The sequence below is a fragment of the Jaculus jaculus genome, chromosome 5 (genome assembly GCF_020740685.1).
Source record: "Jaculus jaculus isolate mJacJac1 chromosome 5, mJacJac1.mat.Y.cur, whole genome shotgun sequence".
Taxonomy (NCBI): domain Eukaryota; kingdom Metazoa; phylum Chordata; class Mammalia; order Rodentia; family Dipodidae; genus Jaculus; species Jaculus jaculus.
The window spans coordinates 6774657-6790883 of NC_059106.1; the positions used below are offsets into that span (position 1 = coordinate 6774657).

The following is a 16227-nucleotide window of genomic DNA, read 5'->3' on the forward strand; positions in this document are numbered from 1 at the left end:
CCGTCATCCTGCTATTTGGTCTGGACTCTGGGAGGTAGATGATGGAACCTACAACCATTGTCATCACCACCACCACCATCCCATCCTGGCCTTCATCTCCATCCTCATCATCCCCATCTCCACCATGTCCCCATCACCACTCCATTTGTTATCGTCCTCACCTCCGTCCTCGTCATCTCTGTCCATCACCACTGCAGTCACTGGTGTCATCTTCACCGCATTATCACATTTCCCATATCCCCACCACCCCTCTCTCTCACCATCGTCATGACTATCACCATGACCCCACGACACCTCCACTTCCTCACACACCGTCATCTCCATCACCACATTCCTCACCCCATCTGCATCGCCACCATCACAACCAACACCAACCTCACCACCACCATGATCAATCTGGTCACCATCATGACCCTTACGGTTTTCATCATCGATCACTTCCTGGGTCTCTGGCACGTGAGCTGAAACACCTCATTATGAATTATTGTCATACCCCTTTCACATTTGAGGAAACTGAGGCATAATATATTAGGTCCAGGGAACCTAGAGCCATTAAATGGCAAAACAATTGTGCCTTAAAGTTGAGCGTTTCCCTGGTTAGAGACCACAGTGCAATTTGCTGACCACTGGCTGGAAGCAGATCTCATTGCATGGCGATTCTCACTCTCTGTGTGTTTGTTTTTGAGAAGCAGGTGTGTGGTGGCTTTTCACGGGGTGGTGTGAATCAGACAGAGCCCCATGAAGCTGTACATCCAAAGACATTTCCAGAACCTCCTATGTGCAAAGGAGCCTGCATCTGTGGCTCTGTGGCCAGGACAGTGAGGTACTTAACTGCCCAGTGAGTCAGGGCCCTGCACCTGCTAGATCGTCTCCTGGAGGAAATGCCACAGAGGAAGGAGCTATTGCAGTGGAAGAAAGAGAAGCCTCAGGTTGGCATCTTCCACTCGGTGGCTGTCCCAAGACCCTACCTTGGTTATCAAAATGGCTTTAATTGGAGCATTAGTCCTTGGTACTTTGAGAGCAGCTAGCTAATGGATTTGAGTACCTTTTGATCACCAACACCGCACCCTGGCAGGACACATTTTAAGGTGTGACAGAAGGAAGGATGGGCATTGCAATTATTCCACCCTGCTGCATAATTTATTTAATGCACTCTGGAGTTATTGCCAATATTTAGAAATTGTCTATGGTGCTTTTGGCAAATGAGAAAACAGGCAGAAAATAGAGAGCTGCTATTCTTTCTGGGCTAATTAGTTGTACCCACCTCATTAATGGGTCTAAGTTTATTTTTAAAATCCAAGACAGTCTCCCTTCCAGTGATCATCCATTCACAAGTACTCTCTAAATGTATCTTTCTAGTCTCTTATTCTTTTTATTTCTTAAAATATATTTCATTTATCTGAGAGAATGGATGTGCTAGGGCCTCCAGCCACTGCAAACAAACTCCAGATGCATGTGCCCCTTTGTGCATCTGGCTTACATGGGTCCTGGAGGGTTGATCTGGAATCCTTTGGCTTTGCAGACAAATGCCTTAATCACTAAGCCATCTCTCCAGCCCCTCTAGTCTCTTATCCTTGATAGTTTTATGCATGCATGTGTGCATGTGTGTATCTGTGTGTGCAGGAAGAACCTTGGGTATCATCCTAAGAAACAATGTCCACTTTAAAAAGTATATTTTTAATGTTATTTATTTATTTGACAGAGGAAGGGGGGGAGAGATAGAGAGAGGGAGAGAGAGAGAGAAACAATGGGTGTGCCAGGGCTTCTGGCCACTGCAAACAAACTCCAGATGCATGTGCCACCTTGTGCATCTGGCTTACATGGGCCTTGGGGAATAGAGCCTGGGACCTTTGCCTTTGCAGGCAAGTGCTTTAACTGTTGAGCCATCTCTCCAGCCCCATTTTTTTTTTGAAAGAAAGTATTTCACTGACCTAGAACTTACCAATTAGGTCAGACTGTCTGACCAGTGAGCCCCAGGACTCTGCCTGTTTCCACCTTGCCAGCCAGCACAGGGATTACAAGCGCACACCACATCTAGCATTGTTACGTGGGTCCCAGGGATTGAACTCAGGTCCTCACCTTTGCGAGGCAAACTCTCTACTGATCAAACTATCTCCCCAACTTCCCTCTCATAATTTTATTTTAAAAAAGGATGGTGATGGGCTGGGGATATGGTTTAATGGTTAAGATGTTTGTATGCAAAGCCCAAGGACCTCAATTCGATTCCCCATGTCCCAAGTAAACTAGATGCACAAGGTGGTGCATGAGTGTGGAGTTCATTTGCAGTGGCTGGAGCCCCTGGTGCACCTATGATCTCTCTTTCTGTCTGTCTGTTTGTCTCTCTCTCAAATAAATAAATAAAAATATTTTTTAAAAGGGATAGCAAGATATGATGGCTTGCTCATGCCTATAATCCTTGTGCTTGGGAGCCTGGGTAGGGAGGATTGCTGCGAGTTTAAGACCAGCCTGGGTTACATAATGAGTTCTAGGCCAGCCTGGGCTACAGAGTGAGATCTTTTCTAGTAAGCAAGCAAGCAAAAAGACCATGCACATGCAGCAGATGTGCACTTATCCATGTATTTGTTTTGCTTATTTCTTTCTTAAAAAATATATTTTATTTATTTGAGGGAAAGAGGCAGAGAGAAAGAGAAAGAGAGAATGGGCATACCAGGGCCTCCAGCCACTGCAAATGTACTCCACACGCATGTGCCCCCTTGTGCATCTGGCTTATGTGGGTCCTGGAGAATCAAACTGTGAGCCTTTGGCTTTGCACACAAATGCCTTAACTGCTAGGCCATCCCTCCAGCCCTGTTTTGCTTATTCCATCTATGAGAACATTAACTGCTGACCATGGAGACTTTACATGCTCTGTACCTGAGGCAGTACAAAGCTAGGTACATAGCAAATGGGTATCTGAAAGGATAATGGGAGGAAGAACTGTCACACACTTCAGGGAGAAGCTAAAGGGGGACTGAGCTGGCCCAAACCCCTCTGATCTGGGCCTCCTGCTTTGGGTTGTTGGGCTCCCTCCAGCCCCCACCTTCCCTGGGACAGGGCCTGTGGCTCCTTCTCAGAGACTGTGTGTGGATGTCCACTGAGGAAAAAGCAATGGGTTCCTGTGTGTGTGTGTGTGTTATGTATGTGGGCACGTGCATGTGCAAGACAAGTGTGTGTGCCTTGGTGCACATGAGGTGTCAGGTGTCTTCCTCAGTTGCTCTTCAGCTTAGTTTTTGAGACAGGCTCTCTCACTCAGCCTGGAGCCCACTGGTCAGCTAGACTAGCTGGCCAGGAATCCCCAGTGATTCTCTGGTTGCTGACGATATGCCAGCACTGGGATTATAGACACTTGCCCCTGCACCTGGCTTTGCACGTGGCTGCCGGGATCTGAGCTCAAGTACGGCAAGCGCTTTACCAATGGAGTCATCTCCCCTGACCCCTGCATTCTTCTCTCTGTGAGCTGGGTGCATCAGCACCTGCACTGCATGGCTGCCTCTGGTTCCTCCTCCTCCTCCTGTGGGGTTTAAACTTGCTAATGACGCTGGGAGTGAAGGAAGAAGAACAGTAAATATGCTCTTTCTCTTACTTAAAATTAAATTCTGCATTTTCCTGAGCTCATGGGAACTGACACTGTCATTAGTCCATAATTTGTTTCTCCAGAAATTCTTCTATTTTGAGAAATTAAGCAGGAGGAACAGAGGGTGGAATACGAAAGGGAGTGGGAGGGGCTGGGAGGAATCAAGGACACCTCAAAGCAGGCAGAATGGGGAGCAGGAGGGGGGAGCTTTGGTTCCTGTTCTCCACTGCACTGCTATTTCTCAGCTGAGAATGTCTTTGGGGCCAGAGCCTTGTGGAGTCCCTGATAAAGCCAAGTCTTGCATGGTGGCTTTGGGCAGGGAGCCCTTCCTTACCAGTGGTGTGGGGTCCTAGGCTCTTCTTGATATGCCTGGTGCAGAGCTTTGGCCTTGACCTTAAGACACCAGGAGGGAGAACCACACAGTCTGTTCTGACCAGATGTCTGCCAGAACAGACCAGAGTTCTGGTTCTCTTGGGCCTGTGTGTGCTCTGTGTGTGTGTGGGAAGCATGCTGGGAGGTATTTCCATATTTGGCTTTAGTAAACATACCACAGGCTCTTCAAAAGATTGGGGTGTGCAGAAAGCTGCGATGTTTCACAGTTCCTGTATTTTACCCCGAGATACAGCCACAAATCCCAGTTACCCTTTAGACTCATTTCCATGAAAAAGAATCATGAAGGGCTGGAGAGATGGCTTAGCAGTTAAGCCCTTGCCTGTGAAGCCTAAGGACCCAGGTTTCAGGCTTGATTCCCCAGGACTCACGTTAGCCAGATGCACAAGGGGGCTCAGGTGTCTGGAATTCGTTTGCAGTGGCTGGAGGCCCTGGTGCGCCCATTCACACACTCTCTCTCTCTCTCTCTCTATCTGTTACTCTCTCTGTCTGTTACTCGCAAATAAATAAATAAAAATAAAATGAAAACAATTTTTTGTTAAGAATCACGAAGGATCCATCAGTCCCACAACTGCTACTTACGTACCTGAAGGCCATGAGATCCTATGTGTGAGACATCTAGGACTCCCACCTTTCCTGGGACACCGCTCACAAAAGTGAAGTTCCGAGGTCTGCGTAGTCATCATCACACGAGTGAATAAAGAAAATAGAGCATGTGCAATCATGGCATGTTATTGAGCCACAGAAATTATTTAATCTGTATATTTCTGCTAACACAGAGGAGATTCTAGGACCCTGGGCTGAGAGAAACAAGCCAGGTTATAGAGAGAAATGCTGTGTGTTCCCATTTGGAGAGGCTACATCATTGGTTTTGGGGTTTGGGAGATGGCTTAGTGGGCAAAGTGCTTACTACACAAGCACAGAGATCTGCATGTAAACCCGTAGCACCCACGTAAAAGTCAGGCACGCTGGCATCACATGAACCCCAGTGCCTGGGAGGCAGAGGCCGGGGGTGCTCAGGACAAGCCGACTGGCAAGCTAGCGGGTTTGGTGCACAGCGGATTCACTGATAGGCCCTGGCTCAGTCAATAAGGTGGAGAGTGATCGGGGAAGAGATCTGATGTCAACTTCTTGCCTCCACATGCACACACATGTGCACCCATGCATAAAGAAACACACACACAAAACTTAAAAGTTGATTTTTTTTTTTTTTTAAGAAAAGCTAAACAGGAAAAATATAGTGAGAGATTGGGCAATGGGTACAAAGTCATGCTAGTGAGGTAGGTTGGATAGATAGAGGAAGAAGGGGGGGTGAATAACCCGGAGGTTGGTATAAATGCAGAGCCACACGGCAGCAGGATGTCATGTGACCATCAACCAGAAAAGCCGCAAGACCACCCCAAACCTCTGAGACCCACGTGGCTGCCTAAGATGACAGCTTCTGCTTCAGCTCCACACCAACAGCTTTGCAGAAGTGCCTGGCGTTGCAGCACAGCCTGAAACCCAGGTGAGGACAGAGGAGGGGAGTAGCCGCTATTCCAGGCAAATCCTGACCTATTCCTAGATTCCCTGCCTCCCCCGCCACCTCCCCCTTAACTCATGAATCCTCCTTCTTACCATGTGCTCCTAAAGTGACGTATCACAGCCCCAGGATACAACGCGACTCTCTTTTGAAAGAACTGGCCTTTTGCCTTGGGCATGCACTACTGTTCCTAGCAGCCCCTCACTCTCCCACGCTTCCAAATCTAAACCTGTATTATCATTTTCTCAGTAAGCTCCAACTTTACTCCACACTGACTTACCCTGAAATAGTTGGCGCATGAGTCGACACCCCGACTTTCCCTGAGTAGAGGTCTCTGAGGCCTCCTGAGGCCCCTCAGGTGGTGTGGAGCTGTGACCCCACTGCAGCTTACAGGATCACTGTACCTCCTCTTTGGTGGGAGCCCGTGTTGACTGACACCGTTCTTCCACACTTCCTGGCTTCTGTTCTCGCTGTACTGGACCCCATGAACAATAACTTCCTAGGCAAGTGAGCTTTAGAATGAAGTGAAAAATAGTCTTTCATTTCTAAAATGCTATTCATTTTGCCCTCACATATTCTGCTAGTTTGGCTGGGTCAAGCTCTGCATCTGGAGGCCTTTCCCACTCGGATATCCTGCTGGGCCTATGCTGCCCATCTGATGGGGTCTTGGGTCACCATGGGAAGGAGAGCTATTTATTTGAAAGAGTCACATCTTCCTTTAATACATTTCTCTGTAATAACTTTTAGATAACTTTTCCTCTCTTCCCCATCTCCTTTTTTTTTTTTGCAACTTTTATTTATTTATTGATAAGTTGTCACTGCTTCTAGATTGTTCTTTGATAAAGTTTTATGATTATTTTGCTAATGCTCCCATCAATATTCAGGAAGATTTTCTTGTTTTGGTATCTCATCCTTCTGTTGAATTGTTTTTTTGGACATTGTGCATTTAGTATCTGAGAGCATTTTCCTATTCCAGTGGTTTTATGGTAGACTTTTTTTTTTTTTTTGTAATGCTTCCTTCTTAAATCTCCCTAGAATATTAACTAATGCTTTTCTCTCTGTGTTTAAATTTATCAGTAAAGATCTATTACTAAACTATAACTATTTCATTGAGATGTCTTTCTTTCTCTGTTTCTTCATGAGTGATGCTAAGTAAAAATTATAGGAGGCCATTATTTAGGATTGTCGTTCTATACTGGCCCCACAGAGCAGACTAAGAATTCAAGATGGGGCTGGGGATGTAGCTCAGTTGATGTAGTGCTTGCCTGGCACACACACACTTCTGGGTTCAGTCCCGCCACACCTACTTGTAACCCCAGCACTGAGGAGGTGAGAGGTGGGAGGGTCAGAAGCCCATATTCTTCCGCAGCTGCATAGTGAGTTCAAGGCTACCCTGGGCTATGTTCGACCCTGGTTCAAACACAAATACCTGAATAAAAAATCAAAATGGTGTCACTCATGCTGAAGTTATACTTCACCAAGCTAACCTTCACAGAAACTTAAGATTCTAGCCATACTCACAAAATTTCCCAAACAAGACAGTTTTGAGTAGTGACATAATGAGGTTCCCCATGTCTTAGCCACAACAGGTAGCCTGACACACCCCATGTGGCCAACCAGTTACCCTCCCATTGAGCTGTCTCCCTGCCCTGACTTACAAGGACACCAACTTTGAAGTCATCATCCGATCTCTTTTGCCTTTGTGTGTGTGTGTGTGTGTGTGTGCACATACACACATGCATGTGTGGGTGCATGTGTGGGTGCATGTGTGTGGGTGCAAGGCATAGGGGCCAGAGGTCCTTGTCTGGTATCTTCCTCCATCATTCTTCATTTTATTTTTTTGAATCAGGGTTTCTTTCTAAACCCAGAGCTCATAACCTGGCTGGTTAAGCCAGCAAGTCCTAGGGATCCTCCTGTCTCCGCACCCCCCCATGTCAGGGTCATAAGGACATGAGCCCACACCAGGCTCTCACGAAGGTGCTAGGATCCAAACTCAGCAAGCAGTTTACCTACTGAGCCATCACCCCAGCTGGTGTTTTTATTTTATTTATTTATTTTTATTTCTGAGAGTGGCAAGTCCACAGTCAACCATCCCTGTAGGTAGCATTGGCGGTTGCTCAGAGCTCCTCAGAGAACTCAGAGAGGGCCGTGGTCTATGGGCCAGACAGGCTATTGGGCCATCTGGTGTGTTAGTTCACTTCCTATGGGAGGACCCTGGACTTGAGGCGTGGGTAGAGCGTGCCTAAGCCTCTTTCCTAGATTCCAAATCCAGCAGAGGACTGTGAGCTGGAGTCTCCATCAGCACAGACAGCACGCCAGCTGTGGCCTCCCAGCACCCTCCTGCAGGTGGTCCACACACACAGGGTGATGCAAACGCAGCCCTCAGCTCAAGGGAGTGAAGGGTCATTTATTCTGTCCCCCAAAAGGAGTGGCTATGGCTGGGGAATATGGATTCAGACTGCCCCGAATAACATGTTCCAATGTGGAAATGATCTTAGGAACTTTTTATAGTTACAGAACAAAAGAAAGCCATAAGTCAAGGCATTTTCCTAATATATTGTTGGGAATATCACATGGGCGGGTTACAACAAAGTCGGGGAATTCTCTGCTACTGGTCTGAGAGGCCATCTGATGACATGCTTAGCTTTTGGGTGGGTGGCAGCTAGTGGTCTGCTAAGTAAGTACATTCCAAAGGTTTAACCTCATCACTGAAAGGATATTAAGTCAGATTCCTAGCACCCCATTAAGAGTCCTGAGGCTAAGGAGCTTGCTCATGGTTTAAGACCTGCTGTACAAGCATGAAGATCTGAGTTTGATTCCCACTATCCACATACAAAGGCTGGTCTTGCTATGCATGCCTGTGACCCCAGTACTGAGGTGGCGGGGTGCACAGGGAGACGGGACCACTGGAGATTGCAGCTTCAGTTCAGAGAGACACTGTCTTAAGGAAGGAAGGCCAGTTGTGATAGAGGAAGACATCCGACATCTTCCTCTGGACGTCACAGGCGTGTGCATAAGGTACATGTATTTGCACACACATGTGCCTACACTACATACCTACACCCCACATACTATGCCTTCCCCCTAAAAAATAGTGTTAAAGATAGCCCAAGGTTGTTTGGCTCTGGGTCTGCTCCCTTGGAACTCTCCTGCACCGTCACAAAGTTCTGATCAGTCCGTCAGCCTTCTAGAGTCTTAACACAAGGGTGGCTTTTGTTTTTCTGGGCATTTCAGTTCATAATAGGGAACTTTAAAGGAAAATATAACCAAAATCAGGTGGGTGACCCGTCCCTAACCTTCCACTTCCGAAGGGTGTTTCCTCCACTGCTCCTCTTTCTTTATGACTTTGCCCAGCTGCTGAAGGACTCAGGAACCAGAGGGACGCCATGACAGGCTTCAGAGTCACCAGTAGGCCTAAGTTTCTGTTTTCCCCGCAAGGTTTAAGTAAGACTTTAACAGTTACTGAAAAAACCATAAACTGCTTATGCCATACATTCCTATGATCATAAGATAAGTTGCTTAAAGTGTCACTTAAATTCCCCAAACCCACATGACCAATCACAATAAAGGTTACCTAGTCTACCTGGCATTCCCATAGCCCCTGCCTGCCAGTTTTACCCTCCAATATCCTAAGCCAATCAGGCGAATACAAGTATAGTTAGTTACTGTTTAAAACAACCAATCGTGTAACCATCCCTACTTCCATGATCAAATCCCTATAAAAACTCTGTTCTCTGACACTCAGGGCTCTTGTACGGATCCACTGCGCTGGTGAAGAGTCCGAGCTTAAGCCTGAAATAAAGCTCCTTGTCTTTGCATACGTGTTTGGTTCTCCTTGGTGGTCGCTGGGCACGCCGAGAACTGGGCAGAACACTGCTCTGCTCCTTGTCCTATCAGCGCTGCTGGTGGCTCAACCTCATCTCATCATGGAGACATGTCACCAAGCCCCAGACAGATGACAGAGCCTTGTCCCCACCCTAGAGGGAGACCTGAGAGGAAGAAGGGGACCTGTGGACTCATCTCAAGCTTCTCTACCTCACCATCCTTGGAGCTCTCCAGTTCGGCTAGGTTGCCTGGGTAATGAGCCCCAGGCGTCTCCCTGTCTCTGGCTATCTCGTGTTGAGATTAGAAGTGTGTACCACCAACTTAAGCACACACACACGTGTGCACACATGTACATTAACTGTGTTTTTCCTGTAGGCTGCATGCCATTGTGTCTGTTCCACCTTCCTTCAATAGCACTGAATTCCAGGCCTGGGGATATAGCTCAGGTGGTCGAGTGCCTACCTAGCATGCAGGAAGTCCTGGGTTTGATCCCTGTTAACCTGCACTGAGCATGGTGACACATGCCTCAATTCCAGCACTCAAAAAGTAGAAATAGGAGCATCAGAAGCTCAACGTAATTCTTGGCTACATAGTGAACTTGAGGCCAGCCTGGGATACATGAGACCCTGTTTCAAACAAACAAACCAAAAACGAAAAGGGAAAAAAAAGGAAAACAAAAAGAAAAGAAAATACTGAGTTCCAGACTTTCCCTTCCCTCCCTACTCTAGCCTGTCAGATCAGGATGAGGCTGACACTGAGGTGTTGATACAAGACTTTTGGGGTGCCCTTGAGAGCCACAGAGCCTGATCCCAGCTCTTAGGGCTGTGATTCAGGAGCTAAGGCGCCAGGCACTTGATGGTCCCACAGAGCTTCCACTGAGCCAGTGGCCTTTTTGGGTTCTGGTCTTATGAATTCGATGAATGAAATTCACAGGAGGGTGAAATACGGATCTTAGAAGAAGCTGATTTGAGCTTGATTGAAGGGAGGGGACCAACAACAACTTGGGAGGGAGGAATCCACAGCCTCTGGTCAGCCCATCCCTTTGGGGGTCAAGCCACCCAGTGTGAGGAAACTTTCTCAGCCTAACTAAGGGACCCTGAGAATCAGAGGCAAAGCAGAGGTTGACCCTCCACGCCTTCTGCACCCCGGCCTCTGCTACCTGGGGACCTGCCGCCACGCTCCCTTCCCCTTGCCCCGATGTGCCAGAGCCCACGCAGTTTCTGGGTGGAGGGTGAAGGCAGCTGACCAGAAAGTAGGGTTCACCTGGGAATGATGACGGGAGCTAGAAACTGACTAGGCAGTTTAGGGTAATAGAACTCCAAAATGAAAAGGTTTTTTTTTTTTTTTTCTTTGACTAAAAGCCAGAAATGTCCTTAAGCCTGCAAGGAGAACTTAGATTTTCTTATCTCTTTCTTCCCTGGAAAGTTACACCCTTCAGGAAAGATTTCTGGATTAATCTTACAACCCTTCCTAAATGATACAGACTCTGATGCCTACCTAAAATTTCTGGAAATATTGCCCCAAAATTGGGTCTTTCTCCCATAGGTACCTGTGAATCTGGTCTGTGCCACTTCCCATAACCAACCAAAGTCACCCAAAAAGTTCTCCTCCTCCCTGGAGACTCCCTCCTGGCACAGGAGCCCCTCCCTTCAATCAAGCTCAAATCAGCTTCTTCTAAGATCCGTATTTTACCCTCCTGTGGCCTGAGACAGACTGTGGGGTTATAGGTGCAGGTGTGAGTCTGAGAAGTGCCCACTGAGATTTCCAAGGTCTTGTGTCCCAGAGCAAAGATTTGCACCAGAGACACATTAAGAAAACTGATTGTTTATTAAGATAGAGAAATGAGGGCTAGAGATACGGATTAGTCGTTAAGGTGCTTGCCTGTAAAGCCTAAGGACCCAGGTTCAATTACCTAGTACCCAAGTAAGCCAGATGCACAAGGTGGTACATGCATCTGGAGCTCATTTACAGTGGCTAGAGGCCCTGTCATATCTATTTTTTTTCTCTCTCTCCATATATATATACATATATATATATACACATATACACATATCTCAGAGCTTCCTGCCACGTTCTTAGATCCTGGAGACAGGGAGCTCAATGGCTATGGGCTGCATATCTTTTAGAGAAAGCAAGAGGCTGAAAGCCTCTCTGCCCTCACACCCAGTGGCCCCTTGTTGGGCACTGCCAGGTACAGGCTGGAGCCTTCAGGAGAGGGGCCTGAGATGCCAGGCATGGGTAAGGACACCCCTGGGCTACAGGAGGCCACTCCCTTTCCACGCTCAGCACACCTGAACTTGGGCTTTGCCCATAGCCCCGTGACTTTTGGCCAGTTGCCTAGGAAACTCCTTATAGGGTTTCAGCCAGCACCTTCACACAGCTCATCAGCCTGAGACCCTCTTCTGGCCACTATGTAGATCAGCTGACTCTCTCCCTACGTGCTGGGATGAACGTCCCTAGGCATCGGCTGGCAACCGTTGAACCCACCAGTCCTCTCAGGACCCTCTTCCCGCTCTCAACTGCTTATAAACCCATTTCCCTATTGAATCAACGGGACTGCTCTCTGGGGTCGTCTCTTGGGTGTGTACGTCCCTTCTCACGCATGGCCGCTAAAGACCTGCTCTCCACGGTTGCCTGATCGCCTTCAGGGAACCGCGGCCCCGAGGATCTAGGGACCCACAGTCCCTCCAGGGCTTGTCTGGGTTCCGGTGCAACTGGTATCTCTCTCACCTCTGAGACTGTGTTGCCCTCACGCTACCTCCACTGGATGACAAGTGGCTCCTGCCCCGCCATGGTCTGGGCTGCATGGGGCCGGTGCTCCAACAGTACGCGGTGGGGATAGCATGTCTCCGTTTTGTGATGCCAGGAGCTTGCTGGGAAGCTCAATGGTTGGGACTGTAATCATGCAAGCTGGTCATTCTCCTGCCTGGTTAGGCAGTCTGCCACTTGGAGCCTTGGCTAGGGCTGCTGGTGTCAATCTCAGCACGGTGTTATGGATGAATATCAGGGTCAGATGGGAACCTGCTGGGATTTCTGGGTTCTTTTGTCCCAGAATAAGGCACTGGACCAGGAATACAAGGGCTGTGGTAGAAGCAGACACTGTGTATTAGGAAAGACTGCTCTTCCAAGGAAGGAACTAGGCCAGACCTGGAGAATATCAGAGATTCAATAGTGAATGATGTGCAAAAGATTGGGACTTTTATGTTTCTATACAGTGGGCTTTAAAGCTTTTCACATAGCATTTTTTTTATTTTTATGCATGCTGTAATCTTGTTATATGTGGTGCTCAGTGTGTGTGTGTCGGGGGGAGTGGGGGTTTAGTCTTTCTCCTTGCCACTGTTTATTTCATATGCTAATTTTGACTCATTCTCTGCCCTGTTCTCTTGCCAGCATGTATAGCTTCTCCATGAGGCTAGTCTGGTATTCCTTGGAGCCTGACAGCGAGCTCAAAGAGAACTGGGTGGTAGTGGGATTGCTACTTGGTAGCCACTCCATGTCACTTCCCTATAGTCACAGGCCTTCCCAGATTCTGGGCAAAGGTCTCACTTTCTCCATGGAGGAAGAAGCCATATTGACAGAAGAGGATGCAGGAGGAAAGAGATTATAATAATGCTAGTAAAAATGCCATCTACCAGTGTTGATGAGGGAAGTAGGTTAATTCATCTGACAGATTGGCCAAGCTCACAGTATAGACCAGACCCCTACTAATCCACTGAGGACACGAACACCATAAGCAATGTCCTAGAGTTACTGGACTTGTTTGTTAGGGTCACAGCCTGGGCCCTAGCAACCCTAACAAGTTAAGTGTTGAACACCTGTGTCTAACACCAATCACAACAACGAGCAAGCTGGGTAGGGTAACTCATACCTGCAATCCCTGCACTGGAAGTTTGAGGCCAGCCTGGGCTGCAGAGTGAGTTCCAGGTGAGCCTGGGCTCGAATGAGACCCTGCCTCAAAAAACCCCAAACCCAAAGTAAAGTAAAATAAATGAAAAGAAAAAGACATATAGTGCTGGAAAGCAGAGGAAGGGCATTTATTCAATGTGAGGAATTAAGTCTGTCGTCAGGGTCCTGACATGAGGTTTATCCTTAACTGGTGAGCCAAAGTTTCCCAAAGAAGTGGCACGTACATCACCCATGCTTCAAGGCTGATTGGCTGGTTAGAACATCAGTGATTGTGGAGAGGTGGTGTTTTACAGGTACAGAGCTGACTAGTCCTTGTGACTATCAGTCTAACCCTTTTTGAATGTACTAAACAGACCCTAAAGGCTAAGAATATCATCAGACAGCATCTGAGACATATAGCAGAAACTGCCCCACTGTGTAACCTGCCTGCCTCATGTTTCCACTGATGTATTTTTTCAATTTTTACTTTTTTATCTTATGCATATCCCCTCACCCCTGCTCCAGTTACCCTGGGGGTCTCTTCTCAGTGGTACTCACTGTCGGGTCATGAAAGCCTCAGTCCGTGGAGTAATGGGGAGAAGGTACCTCAGAGTATTCCTACCTGCTGTGTGGCTCCTCACTTCCAGTACGACATTCCAGTGTCCTGTGACTGCAGCCCATATTGTCTTCAGCAATAGAGTCTTACCTTTTAGCTGTTACAGGTAATCAAGTTTTGGCAATGGCCCACATTGTTTTGGGGACCTTATATGTCTCTTTGGCCAACAGCTCACTGTGGGGATAAAATCCAATTCTGGATCCAGGATTAACTAGACAGAGTCCATGGTTTAAAAGTTAAGCTTTTCCCCCCTTCTGTAAGAGTTGTGCCCCTCCCTCTTTATTGGTGGTTATATCTTGTAGAATCCTAGTCAGAATGAGGGTTTCTATGGGGCTGATTTATGTTTCTTAACTTGTGTGCAGATTCCTTTCCACCTTCCACACCCTCTGCCCCTCCAAGCCCCTCGCCAATGTTCTGTCCTTCCCCTAACCTGTCAGGTAGTGCCTACTCTCCTCCCTCCCCATTTCTCCACTCCCTGATCTCACTCTCGTTCTGTGCCCAAGCCCCTGGTGCTTACCACTGTGGGCACTCACCTCCCACTGATCCGAATTAGGAACCACAGATGGGAGCGTGCGCACACCATTTATCTTTCTGGGTCTACTTGGCCTCACTTAGAATGATTTTTCCAATTCCATCCATTTTCCCACAAATTTCAGTATTTCATTTTTCCTTACTGCTGAGTAGAATCACACCGTGTATATGTATCACATCTTCATTATTCATTCATCAGTTGATGGGCTAATTCCAGTTCCTAGGTATTGTGAATAGAGCAGCAACAAACATGGCTGAGCAAGTATCTCTGTAGTAGAGTGGAATGTTTAGGGTATTTTCCCAGGAGTGATACAGCTGGATCAAATGGTTGATCTGTTTTCATCCTTTTCAGGAGTCTCCATACTGATTTCCAAAGTGGTTGTACAAGAATGCACTCCCACCAGCAGTGGGTAAAGGTTCCTCTTTTCTCATAGCCTCACCAGTATCTGTTGTCATTTGACTTTTTTTGATGAATTCTATCCTGACTGGAGTGAGATGAAATCTCAGCATTGTTTTGATGTGCAGTTCTGTCATGACTAAAGATGTTGAACGTCTCTTTAAGTGAGTAATGGCCATTTGTATTTCACCCTTTGAGAATTCTCAGTTCAGTTCTCTACCCCATTTGTTCATGGGGTTGATTGCCTTTTTATTGTTTAATTTTTGGAGTTCTTTATATATTCTAGATATTAGACCTTTGTCAGAGGTATATCTGGTGAAGATTTTCTCCCACTGTGTGGGATGTCTATCAACTCTGTTAATGGTTTGCTTGGAATGTGGTACAGCGTAAGGACCTTATAGAAAATCATTCCTCATTTCCAAAATAGTCTTAGAGGGCTTTGTGGGGTGATAGTGGGAAGATTCCTGCATTTGGAAGAGTTACTTCTTGTGTTTGGAGCTCTTGGTTCTCCAGTACGCTCTTTGAGAGACGCATGGGCATCACAGGACGGACTGCCACAGAGACCTGGCCAAAGGGAGGCAGGTGGGTTTGGCTGGACTTTCTTTACATGCAGCAAAGCCAAGACTACCCCTTCCTAGGAAGACTTATCTGCTTTAGATGGCCTTCGTGGTTGTGTCCCTGTCATTCTGGTTCTGTTACAGAGGTAGCGGGACAAAGTCTCCACTGTGTGAGGCGTGGTGTCTGCAGGGTGCCCCCTCTGAGCTGCCTGGCGACAGCGACAGCCTAGTGGGCGCTGCTTCTCTTGCGCTCAGAGCCAGTCGCTCCTCCTCAGATTACATGGACATTTGGGGCTTGGGATTTGGCCACATTTCCAAATTTTTCTCTTCATTTGCACCGAAACCAGAGCAGCTTTGTGGCCTGACTGCATCATTAATCATCATGTGAGTCTGTGCCGGCATGCCCAAGTGGAAAATCTGTTCTTTGTTTCTTTCTTCTTCTTTTTTTCCACTTTCTGTCTCCCAGTGAGGATTAGACAGCCAGACCCCTCCTCCCCTTTCCCATCACCCTCCAGGGTAGGCCTTCCCTGTCCACATCCTCCTGAATGGCCCAGCAGGGGTTTAGTCAAGTCATCTCCTTGTGGCCTAAGGGGGCAGGGTAGTCACCAGCGTGCGCGCACACACTCCCCCGGTTTCTTTGTTCATTCTAAGAACTGGTTGGTTTACTGCAAAAGTGGTAATGAATCCAACAGGACTCAGTCGCCAGGAAAGATCACAGGATGGAGACAAATGGTTTCACAGAGAAAGTTCGAATTGTGTTGTGTCTTTGTCTTTGTTTCCCTTCCTAGAGAGATGGCTCAGTGATTAAAGGCACTTGCTTGCGAAGCCTGATGGTCTGGGTTCCATTCCCCAGTACCCACATAAAGCCAGATGCACAAAGTGGCTCATGCGTCTAGAGTTTGTTTGCAGTGTCAAGAGACCCTGGTGTAT

The 16227-nt window shown here is 47.4% G+C and overlaps 1 pseudogene; it reads left to right on the top strand.

Annotated features, from left to right (window-relative positions):
• The first annotated feature begins 267 nt into the window (after positions 1–267).
• LOC101598729 overlaps positions 268–16227 on the top strand; it is a 194817-nt pseudogene continuing 178857 nt past the window's right edge.